This window comes from Ciconia boyciana, chromosome 2, assembly GCF_034638445.1.
Source record: "Ciconia boyciana chromosome 2, ASM3463844v1, whole genome shotgun sequence".
In the NCBI taxonomy this organism is placed as follows: Eukaryota; Metazoa; Chordata; class Aves; order Ciconiiformes; family Ciconiidae; genus Ciconia; species Ciconia boyciana.
In genome coordinates, this window is record NC_132935.1 from 33,455,492 (window position 1) to 33,468,558 (window position 13,067).

The following is a 13,067-nucleotide window of genomic DNA, read 5'->3' on the forward strand; positions in this document are numbered from 1 at the left end:
TTAATGAGAAATAAGCATGTTAAATGTGGTAGATAGTTATTTGGGAAACACTTTTGTTGTGGTTTAGCTTTAGTTGGCAATTAAGCACCCCACAGCTGCTCGCTCACCCTCCCCCCCGGTGGGATGGGGGAAGAGAATCGGAAGAGCAAAAGTAATAAAACTTGTGGGTTTAGACAAAGACAGTTTAATAATTGGAGAAAAAATATATTAATAATAATAATAATAAATTGTAATGAAAAGGAAAACAACAAGAAAGCGAGAGAGGAATGAAACCCAGAAAAAACACCAAGTGATACCGCTCACCACCCACCGACTGATGCCAAGCCAGTCCCTGAGCAGTGATTCAGGACTCATATATAAACTCCCCCAGTTTCTATACTGAGCATGATGTCATATGGTATGGAATAGCCCTTTGGCCAGTTTAGATCAACTATCTTGGCTGTTCCCCCTCCCAGCTTCTTGTGCACCTGGCAGAGCATGGGAAGCTGAAAAGTCCTTGATTAGTGTAAGCACTACTTAGCAACAACTAAAACATCAGTGTGTTATCAGCTTTATTCTCATACTAAATCCAAAACACAGCACTATACCAGCTACTAGGAAGAAAACTCTATCCCAGCTGAAACCAGGACAACTTCATTTCAAGAAACCTGAGAGGAAAGACGGGCGTGTAATGAAAGTAATGGACTGAGTAGCATTTAAACAATTAGTTGCCTAGTTAAGTTGTCCAGTTAAGGAGAAATGCCTCCAAAATCCCTGTTTTATTGGAGAGTATCTGTACAGATTATAACCTCACTTCGGGTGAACCCTGCCCTCTGGCACGCACCCGAATTCCGTTGTCCTGTCAAGGCACATAGCTCATGATGAGTCGGTGGTGTTATATACATGCCTCTGAATGGCCGAAATGAGGCCACAGTACCCATGTGCAGAGTGTTGCACTTGCAGGGTATAACTGGATAACCACTACTAATTATTACATCTAAAATTCTGAACTGCTCAGATATTTAGAGGGCCCTTGATGTTCTTCCCATTTCTGTTACTGAGGGCTACGGCCAGGTGGCAGGAGGTGGGGTGCGTACAGGAATAAACTTTACTATAAAAATATGTACTCCTTACTTTTTCTGAGTAAACGCCACAGATACCTACATAAATGGTGCATAAAGCTTTCATGAATCAGGCCTCAGGCTAGACATTTAAGTGGTCCCTACTGTATTCACATACAAATGGTTGCACAGTATATTAAGAGCTGCAATAATAGAAAAATAGGTATAAAATATTAGCATGATTTTACTTTTATTTTTATAGCTTCTTGTCTTGCTTGACTTAATTATTTGGAAATAACAAGAAAGTCAGTAAAATATTACAAGCATGGATAGACTGGAGGGGTACTGGGCCAAAATTGGGAGGCATTTTAAACTTCCTATATTCATTGGTTATCCGGGAAGAAACCTTAAGAGAGAAAATGTCTGGGTCCAGGTTATACTGAATACATTTCACATACAATCCTCCTAGTTATCAATTAATTCAACTTACTTCCTCATCAATTTTTTTCCCCCTTAGTACTGATGGTTTTATGACCTAGAGCCAGGCGATACCCTTAGGCAGTCCATCTGATAATTGACACATTTTCTAACACAGCATAGTGATGCCCAAGTCAGTGCTTTCAGGCCGTGACTTCAGCTTATTGGAGACTGCAGCAGGGACTCCTTTTATCCCTCATACATCAGAATACAGTGATAGCTCTCCCAAGCAAGGACGAGGCAGATCTCTCCCTCAGGAAAATGTATGCAAACACCTCCGGAACATTGTACTGGTTGCTAGGCATCACACTGGTGACATCTTTATGATAAACATGGTATGCAGAAGAAGGCCTAATAAAAGAATAACAAATTATTACATCCAGAGGGCAATTTTACAAGATTAACTGGTGTAATAAATTACTGCTGTAGTCAGAGTACTGTGTTACCTTTTAAGGTATTTCACAGCAGAGTCTAAATGAACCAGCCTATAAAAACAGAGAATGTCTCACAGAAAATAATAAACCTGTTCTTACATTTTTTTAATACTCGTCATGATACCTATGTGTGGTATTTGGCTTGCTGCACGGTAGCTTCAGCAAGCACTTGCTGTAAAATAAGGCTATACATGCAATTCGTACCAAGATGTCTCTGTTCATCATTATTTTTTCCCTGCTGCTGGACGTTCAGTACCACTGCAATCTACATAATATCAATTTGAACAAAAGCCTGTAGCATTTTATTTATAAAACTATTTTCATACATAAAACATTACAAAGAAAGTGCCAGTAGCCAAATACCTTTCATACTAATTATCAAATATTTTGATTTTTTTTTCTTTCTGCATGATTTTTTTAATACAAAAAAAATCACCTCTCACACTCTCCCTCTCTCCCTCCTTTTCTCTCCCCCATTCTGACTTGCTTTCTCTCTTTTCTTCTTTAATTGTCTAAATATTTCATATTTGTCCATTATTAATTTTGGCTTTTTAATTTTAAGGTTTCATGTTTTACATTTAGAATATTATAGCCCTTTTGTTCTAAAGACAGCTTTGTGGGGAAAAAGGATCCCTCATTTGAACCCTACTTGACAGAAGACCCTGTGTATTGTTATGTACTACTTTTATACCAATACAGAAGTGAATTTGCATTTGCATTTCAGTTGTTAAATGAATGAGACATGTGTTTTCCTGTGGTTATTTCAGTCAAAATCACAAGATTTCCCACAACCCATAAAAGGCAGAGCCTACATCTGGAGTTCAAAGGCCATGGATGTACTAGAATTTATCATAAACTCTCCTATGTTACTCTAACATAATACATTAACGGGATAACATAGCTTCATATTTGTAAGCTACAGCCTATTTGCAGCTGGCTATGAGGTCATATTCTTGCAGTTCCACCAATTTGATATAAAATGCTTCCATAACTGAAGCCACCAATGTCTTCACTTGCAAAAAGACATGCTCTAGATGGGCTATTCGCCCTGTTTTTAGTCAGGGGTGCTTCTGAGCATTGGTCTGCTCTGGTCCTCTTCCAGATTCGGATGTGTGCATTGCCCTTCCCTCTCCTATGCTAAGGGTGTGGTGTATGGGATTGCAGTCTGACATAAACCAGCACCTCCCTAAAGACCTTTCACACAGCTGGTCAAAATTACTTTTTCACTCCCTGTAGGGGAGGAAAATTTCCAATAGGAATCTCAGTTCCATGAGCTTCCTTGGTAGCTTAATCTAAAAGATGGCTTTACATGTATACAGAGTAGCATTTTACTGGGATGGTCAAACAAGATTGCAGCATTGTAAATGGCAAACACAGAAGAAAATGCACAAATATTTGCAAAAGTGCCAAAAGGGTAGATCTACTCAAGCAGTTATGTGGGTCCCCAGTCTGTATGCAAGTTAACAACTCACTTTCAAGATCCCCCCTTATCCACCTGCGTAAGTGAAACAGAAATACATGTGTGTTTATTGGTGGGTTACCCGAGTTCACACAAAAAAATCTGTGGCAGTCCTGCATGCTGAACACAGATCTCCCTAATCTTCAGCAAAAAGTGTGAAGCAATGTCACAGTGGAGGGAATAATGGGTGGTGGAAGATGAAAAAAAACCAAACCAACAGACGGAGGGGCTGAGTGTGGTATACATCTTTCAAGGCACTGCTAAGAGGTGACACTCAGGCATCATCATCATCCACAGGAATCAAGTGGAAGGTTCAAAGCAGACTCTTCTCCTTTAGCACACAAAACGATGCTCCCAATGGGTGGAGGCCATGGAGGAAGGCCAGGAGACAGTGTGCTGGAGACAACGAGATGACACATAAAGGCTGAAATGAGATACTGAGCTGTGGGAAGAGACCAGTCAGGGCAGTGCTGGGGGAGGGAGAGAGGGGGGAGCACAAAGGGCAGAAGACACATGATCCAGAAAAGTCCTTGAAGTGTAGGGATTAATTTGAACCCATTAACTTCATCAGACAATATTCTTCAGTTTACTTATAGCTGAATGTATATATCTATTCAATCTGGTCAGAAGGTTATCAGTTGAATATATGTTACTTGTATAAAAATGCTGAGAAAATGCAAATCACTGGTAGGTGAGTTAGAACTCAACACAGTTTTAAAGACAGAAAATAAAAGTTTTTCTGAATGCTAACAGCTTCTGTTTTAATAAAATATAAGCAGGGATGCGGTCTTCCTACATCAAAACAAAATTTCATTAAAATAATTAAAAATAATTTAAAAGCAAATGAATTATACAAATCCAAATACAAATACATATTTTTTTCAGAATTATCTAAAACTATTGCACTGCTTCCTACTTCTTTGCAGATTTGTAGTATTCAAGATTTTGATTTCATGTTTCAGTTCAGGACCAGGCAGTTTTTGAAAACTAAAGAGCTCTTGAAAGATGAGAAGGATCATCAGTACTTATTTTTTTTATTAATTCAGTTCAAGACCCAATGCCTTTCTGTATTAAAAATAAATGGTACTTACAGCAAATAAATTTCACCAGATTTTTTCACAGTGTGTTCTAATAAGACATGGGTGTTACAAAAATTTTACTCGCACCCAGTTAGATGTAATAACAAATTATATACCTAGAGAAGTATTCAGTGTCGAAATGCAGAAATACTTGCACTTAGAATTCAATACTGCTAAGATCATTTGTTAAAGTAGCCAAATAAGTAAAACTCTAACAAACTTCTCTATAAGAAACATTAAATAATTTATCATTCTTTAAACATTGCCCTCACTCTCCAAATCCAAACTATAATTTAAGAAGTAATAGTTCCTTGGTTACAATTATTTCAGGGTATTCAGCATGAATACCTAATACTTAATTGAGCAACAAAAGAGTGCTAGATGCTTTTTCATAGGTTTTATTGGATTTACTTATTGAAAAAGGGAGCACTGAATAAGCCACTGTCAGGAACAGAAAAGCAGCTGGATGGAGCAGCAAAATGTGTTGTGCATGTGGATGTGGTAAATGCAACTTTTTGCTAAATACACAGTACTTGGAACCTAGTTCTAAAGAGTTATTTGCACAAGACCTTTATCTGAATGATATGAGGGGGAGGATATTCTTCATAATCAACAACCATTCAAGGGAAAATTGCACTTGGGATGAAAAGGTAGCTCATCAGCAGCTTGCTTATCAACTCCACAGGCAGATCCTTGCATGCAGAAACTTCTGTATCAATGAACCCACACAAGATGTTTGGGAAGAAGCCAGTCCCTAACCCAGAGTAGATGCCTGTACTGGTAAAACATAACCTATTCAATCAAATGTACTCTGCAATTAAACACCATGCAAATAAGAAAGATGGTCAAAACCAACTTGTGATGAGGTAAGTGGAAGCATTGGATCAACATTGTTTCAGGGTTTTAATTTTCTATTGTTTATACATTTATTATTGTATCTTTATGAAAAAGAAATAGTCAGTAACTTTGGACTGCAACGTTCTATTGGAAAGAAGTCATATCTGCTATTTAGAATTTTCTTGCTGGGCATTATAAAAAAGAGAATAGAAGATGCAGCCAAGTGTCACTACAGCAGAAACCTCAAAGTAAAGCAGTAATTGTTTGTGGCCAATGGTATCAAAAGATGCACACAGATGATACAGATACGTTATAAATTGATCAAGCTAGACAGTCACAATGGCTCCTGGTGTCCTTATAATACATAAATTTTAGATATCTTACCTTCATTTTGTGTTTGGAGAAGTCATCTGAATGTTAGTAAACCATACATTATCAGGTCCATATCTATAACAGAAAACAGAATAGTAAATAAAAGTTCTCAGGGCATGAATAGATAACATCAAAATCTTCATAGCGTACGTAACCACGGAGCAGCTAGAGTTATATATAACCAGTTATTAATATAAGATACTGTCTTTCTGAAAACACATTTAATCACAAATCACTTGAGCCTGCTTTCCTGAAGGGGAGGTTAACACTCCTCAATATTGTACAAATAGATCCATTTTACAGATGCGATGTCATAGTACCTGAAGTTCCCAAAAATTTATACAGAAACTTGTTAAAAAAAAAAAGAATGTAGATACGCCACTTCGAAAATCTTCCTACTCCCATCAAGCCTACTCACATCTGATCACTCTCATCTGAGATACAAGTCATTGTTTTGAAATGAAAAATTGTATGATGCCATAGATTGAGAAAATCCAAGTTAATGGAACTATTTGTAACTTTTGACTACTGCTATAATTTTGAGATTTTTAAAATGCTGAAATCAGAAAGAATTTTCTGCTGCCTACACTGCAGCTATCTCACCTATCAATTTCTTGCAGAATCTTATATGTATCTGCTGTGGGAGGAAAAGAGCCTGAGCACAGATGTCATGTTGTCAGCAGCAGAAAAAAATAATCCAGTTATAATGTACTCCTGGAGCACTTCTGGGAAAAATAATTGCTGGCCCCCTTCGCCAGAGTAGTCTAGAACCTCACTACTTGTATTCAGCCCTTCAGGGTAAACCCAAATCACTTTCCCACTAATCTCACAACAGCAAGGAAAGTCACTGAGCTGAGCATGAATAAAGAATATTTAAACAATTGTTATTTCTTGCCTGAAATACAAAAGTGGGTTTTTTTTCCAGAACTGAATCAGAAATCAGATTGGACTGCCTGGACTGGGAAGTTTGTACAAGACTAATGCCAGTCCAAAACAAATTCAAGCAATCAGGATAGCCTTTCCAAAGTTACTTAGTTTTATTTGAAAACAACTGTTACAACCCCCCTCTCACAGGTGCAAGCAAACTGTTCACCTTGCCTCCAGAAGGAAAGTTCGTCCTGGCCAACAGAGGTAATGAGGAGACATTTCTTCCTCAGAGGCTGCTGTGGCACCAGCCTGTCCATGGAGGCTAGCAGAGATGTGCCTTGTTACCTTGTGCCTCTCAGGCCACCCTCAGGTCACCCTTAGAGAATCCAGGGTTCTGTTTTTTTAAGGTTGCAGATTTTTCAGGTGGAGTGGTTAGAAATGAAAGGAAAAAAACCTCAGCATATCTAGTACCCAGGTTAACTCTGTTTGTTTCATTTTTTTACAGTTCAATGGACATGCTGGCAGATGCTTTAAGTCTTGCTCTTAACACACCCTGTTTTTACAGGCGCTGTTCTGGGAGGAATGTGCAAACCCAAGGGATCACTACAAATCCATCTTTGAAGGTCATCCAGATTAAAACATTCACCCTCAATTAATATTCACTAACCTGAAGAAAAAACAGTTCTTCCCACTTAGCTGTTATTTGCCATTTACCACTTTGGAGACAATAATGTACACTGGGCAAAAAGTTATCATATGCACATGGAGATATTTGTGGTCAGAGTCAGACCTAAACTGTAGAAACCTAGATGTGGTGTCTGCCTGTGAGATATGCACCTGAGTTTGCCATAGAAGCAACGGAGATCTAGTCAATACAGTTAAAGAAGTCTGGAGAGTCATTCAGATGTGTAATTGCAAATGCCTATTTTATTTCTGAATAGTTCTTCAAATCCTACTGGTTAGCTGGACCTCTTTTGTTCTTAATGAGAGCTTATAAATCTAGGTCATATATAGGTAACAACCTTTAGGCACTTGTGAGTTCAATCCCTTCACTTAAGTACGCTGTATACTTAAGTACAGGCATATAGTGCTATCCCTGCCATGTCAGGAGGTTGTAGGTGGCTTCTAGGTGCTGTTCCAGAACGGTGCAAGCCTCCTGTAGGAGATCTAAAAGTGGGATTCACCATCTGATTGTAGATATCTCAATTTACGGTTTCCAGCTACTTGCCTAAACACAGGTCTCTGGTGCCATTTAATATATTCAGGAGTATTTGAGATATTTCCATGAGACTTATACAGCACTATGCTGGATATTCAAATTTCCATTTTTGGATGAATCTTTAAAATAAGTCACTCCTCCTTTGTGGGCCACAACACTCGTTCCCACTCAGAACCCAGAGACTCTAACACATGTGTATTATATTCCATGCACACAGCTTAATGATAATGTTTTACACCGTAACATAACTGAGATTAATGAGTGTCCGTTAGAGCTGGCTTTCAGCTGTGATGGGCTGTGACCGTGACCGGTCACTCTGTTTCAGGCCTCTGGAGACAACCAACAGCCCTGCCTGTCCTTGCCCAGACTCCCTGGGGCCTCCCCCATCCCTGCCCATGGCCCAGGACCCCATTTCAGACCAGCCTAGGGTCTTCAGTCCTGTCCCCGGCTGATCCTGAACTGCTTCCTGGACTTCTCTGATTGACCCTGGACCTGGCTCATGCCTCTGGCTGGCTGGTCAGTGGCCCAATGATGTTGTGCGCTGATGATGAATCTGAACAGACTGATTTTGCCACCTAGCTCTGTCATTTGAAACACAGACAGTCAGTTCCCAGCTGAAACTGAGATTACTCTGTTTCACCCACTCTGAAACTGAGATCAGCATCAGACCAGCTGAATCCTTCAGCCTGGTGTAAGGGACAAGTAAGGGGTGGGATGCTCAGGTTAGATGAGGACTATGCTTCACTAGCTCCTTACCACCAAAAAGTAAATAATTTAACTGTCTAATAAGAATTGATGGCCTCTTCCACTGTAACCCTTATTTTCAAAATTACATTTTGTCTGTTTCTTTTAGTCTGTTTTAGCAATCAAGGATGACAAGCCCCATACAAAATATTCAAATAATTCTGTGGTGTTATTTATTATTTTTTATCCTTCTCACATGTACTTTTGTCCTGGATGTTTTATATCTTTTTATCATAATTGGGCTTTGCACACCATTAGTGTGCAGTGTTATCTGTATGTTACTGCTGTATTTTGGGAGACGTCTGAGCATGTCATTTTACCTGGCAGTTGTATGAGATAGCCAAGGCAAAAAATTTCTAGGGTTTGTTTTTTTTTTTCCTTTTGGGTTAGACATTTGCAAACAGTTTTTCAAAGCCTGATTAAAACATTCCATTTTCCAACTGGCCTGAGGGTAATGCATGGATGAGTGTATCTATGCTTAATGCTTCTTCCTCTAGAAATTCTGCATATTCCCACAGATATGAAAGGAAGTCTGTCATTAGAGTCTAGTTTCCAGATTTCCATTATGAGTAAAAATTTTTAACAAGAACTAGATTACAGTTGTGGAAGCAACACAGCAAATAAAGTTTGCTTCAGGCTATTTGCTAATTAATTACTGTGAGAATGTAAGAGCAGTTTACTAGAGCCATTTTGAAAGGGTCAAGGATGTCTGTAGTCACCTATTAGGAAAGAAGGATCAGGCAGCAGAATTTAATGCAAATAAATTACACAGTTACACACAGTTATACTTATTTTAAGAAATGGCTAGAAAGTACTACAGAATTTTATTGACTTCTCAGTTTGTGGCTATGTTATGGTGGTGGCATTAGAACTCAAAACCTTGTGTGATTTTGACAGTATCACAATCAGTTTGTTCAGGTTCATCAAAATAGGGAACTGGTAAAATGAGTTGGAGAGGATTCAGAAGAACATTTTTCCTTTACCGATTCACTTAAAACATTCTGCAAGAAATAGGTTGGTTTGAAAGTTAGGTGGCTCGTTTTCCCTCTGTGCAGTTGGCTGGCTGGCTGGCTGGTGGGCATGTCTTACCTCCAGGAGCTGAGCTCATCAGAAGCCCTGCTGGTGGCAGGTGCTCTTAGAGATGCCTGTTTCCTCAGTGTCAGCACCGGTCACTTGCCAGGCACCCATCTCTTTTACCAACTGCTGGACTGTTTTATAGAATTAGAAGACTAATACTGTGGGAGCAGTGCCTGCCATGGTCCCACCTTCATTACTCCTCATGTTCTCAGTGTTTCCAGGCCCACATGTGACCACCAGGCATGCAGCAGACTCTGTGCTTCCAAGGTGAATTAGCAAAAGAAAAGATTGCCCTGAACTAGAAGAAAATATCTCTGAGAATTTAGAATATTTCCATGGACTTGCAATTCAATATCCTAACCAACTTTGATAGAAAGTACTGATGATTCCTATTCATCAGTAAAAAGATTGTGTTCATCCTCAATTAACCTATTTGATAAAGAAAACAAAACATTGGCTTTATGGATTATTTTACGTGTTGTAGAACCAGAGATATCTTCAGTTATCTTAGGCAAAGTTCATGGAAGGAACTGTCTCACATAGTTCTTAACACAATTTCAATGTTTATCATCAAATGCATACATTAGTTTTAGTTATTGGGAATTAGTTATCTTTCTTACAACAAGAACATGTATTATTACTCTGAGACTAATAGGTCACAAGTAAAAATGTCCCACAGCACTTCCATAATAGCTGAAAGTTTGGAATAAACTTGAGAGGAAAAGATTTGATTGCAAAAGATCACAGGCGGGACCACAGAAGCCACAGCTACTTGTTTGGATACTAGTATGCGGCCTAGGAATGGAGTTTATGCTTCTGTTTGAGATCAGGCATCTTAAAATCATTTCATCGTGTTAAATTGCCATATGGAAAAAAATAAATCAGTTTCCAACCAACTTCATGTGTACAACACAATGCAGAAATTCTCTTCAGAGTCTGCTGGTGTATTCTTAAGCACAATAAAACTATGCAGTAACAACAGACCCAAAAATAGCTTTGCAAAATCAGCAGCATCGTTCTCTAGGCAGCATTAAATAAAAGAATAAATCCAGAGCATCAGTGTAAAAGTGCCTCTGTCTTCCTGTTAGTGAATTTTATAAAGTATGTAATTGAAACAACGTGCCCAGAATGTTCTGCAAAATTTGTACCATGCATCAAACAGTAAGAATATTCAAATGACATTATTAAAGGTCTTAACAAGTAACTTGACACAGAATAAGCTAACCTCTGACAAAAAGGGAAGGTGAAAAAGTGTTTTCTCTGTAAGCCAATCTCCCCAACCATTTTATGGTGTGCTTCTAGAATACCCCTTGGAGGCATCTACTACCGGCCATGTTGGGGGAATCAGGAATGGAATAAACGGACCACTGGTCTAATTCAGGATGATAACACCTGTGCTACATGGAAACCCTTTGATAAAAAAAGATTTTACATGTCACTGGCATTTAGTGTCCTCCTGTCTGTAGGAGTGTGTGATTGTCCCTCAAAATAATTTTATTCAGCTTGCATAAGTTCAGATGCATAAAACTCTTTCTTTTTTCCTTGTTGGCAAGAATGTGAAACTCCTACTCTGGGAGCTACTGTATTCTGTGAAGCCATTCTTTTCCTGCTTTTGTAGCTCCTAGGACAGCTTTTTTCCCCAGACAAAGTCAGACATCTAAGTTTCTGTTGTACGGGAATCATTTCTTTTCTGATGCACCAGTGCCAGAGCACAGCCCAGTGTTGGACTCAGCACAGCCTGTCGCAACAGAGACAGAGGTTAAACAAGGAGGTTTATTCAGTTCTGTTGGGGAAGAAACACATCCATTAACAAGTTAGAGGTTTAAAGCAGTCAAAAGGCCCATTTCAAGAATAAGAGTGTCAGTTTTCACAATATTGAACTCGGCAGGTACACAAAGAGTGTCATGTGTCACCAGTGCAATACGATAGCCAAGTGCAGGGGTTGCTTCCTTCAAGTCTCCTAAAGTAGTTCAGGCTTCAGACCCTTTGAAAATATTGCAGATGCAGGCAGAATTGACACAACTGAACCAGCGTCTGGCGAACTGAGCGTAGTTCAGTAAAGTGAGGCTGTCCTCTAGGGAACAAGTGTCCCAGGGTGCAAGTGCCATTGTAGAAACTTGTTTCAGGAACAAAACAAGCTGAACTGCATTTATCTACACTCATTTCTAAGGCTGGGAGTGGAGGACTAGGATTCAATCACACCCTTCCCAGTGAATCAAAAGCTGTATTTCAATTTGCAAGGCTCTTAGAAACATTTGTGGCAAATAAATCGTAGGCCAATGGCCAGCATTTGCTTTAAGTTTAAATGAAATTCCTTTCAGAGCAGATGCAGAAGAAAAATAGTAACCACCTTAGCAAACTTCATCTGAATGGTGGGAGAAACAGAGCAGATGAAAGGAAAATTAGGAGGAGTCTGGAGAAAAAAGGAAAGAAGAAACAGAGGGTTAGAAAAAAGTTACAGGGAGGGAAGAGGGTGGAATAAGGGAGGATGAAAACGGGGGCTTTAGGACTAGGAGAATCCTCAGCAACACCCTACATGTTTCATATGAACTTCTTAGGTACCCATTTTGACAGGCTGTGCTGGTAATCAAACTAACCATTGAATATTCTTTTCACTGATCAAGAAATAATATCAGGCAGAATGTTAGTCATATTTGTAGCTAGTAGATTTTTGGTTTTTATTTTAAAAAATATATCTCTGTTTTGAAGCGCATTTCACATTAGCATTGTTCAATCTGGAATTTACTGCAAAGAATCTCAGTTTAAGCAGTAATCAGCATCTCTCAAAAAATACTGAAAGTCAAGAAATTTTTCAGGAAGTTATATAACTATTGAAATTTGTTTGGGCAGCACCATCCTTTCTTTTTTTTTTTTTTTCCCAGAGTTTCCCTACCCACATCTCACTTACCCTTCCTTTCCATGCTCCCTTGTAGCCTCTTTGATTTGTATTTTAAAATATTGTCAAAATGTGTAAAGCCTACCTCAAAGTCTTCACTTGTCCTTCTCTTTCTCTGGCTTACTCACCTCCATATGTGTTACTATCTCCCTTCCACCCCCTAATCCCCTTACATCGTATAAGAAATATTTCCTATTTTCTTGATAAATCCACCAGCTGTAGGGGTTCACACTCCACATGATCTCGTCAGGGGTGTGCACATACGAGTGACAGAGACACTCCACCTGCCTTAACTGATATGATTCCTGTGTGGTCCAAGCTCACTTCCTTGATGAATCAGGGCCAAGATAACTGTGCTCCCGTGAATTAGTAGGCTGTCATTTGTTAATACCAGAAGGAATATCTGAGCCTGTTTTATTTATATATTTATTTTACGAGAGCTCTGTAAATCTAGTACGTAAATTATCTCAGGTTAGACTTTGAAAAACGATTCCCACAACTAGGGTCAAACTTTCAGAAGAACTCTCTTCTCTTTATCGTATTTGAATAAAATCGTCAGTGATGCT

The 13,067-nt window shown here is 38.9% G+C and overlaps 1 long non-coding RNA gene across 1 annotated transcript in view; it reads left to right on the top strand.

Annotated features, from left to right (window-relative positions):
• Positions 1-10,764, top strand: part of LOC140647565 (uncharacterized) — an 82,541-nt gene extending 71,777 nt beyond the window's left edge. Inside the window, exons 7-8 of the long non-coding RNA XR_012040843.1 lie at positions 5,175-5,355; positions 7,131-10,764. This is a non-coding gene — a long non-coding RNA (uncharacterized lncRNA). The remainder of the gene's footprint in view (positions 1-5,174; positions 5,356-7,130) is intronic.
• Positions 10,765-13,067: the final 2,303 nt, after the last annotated feature.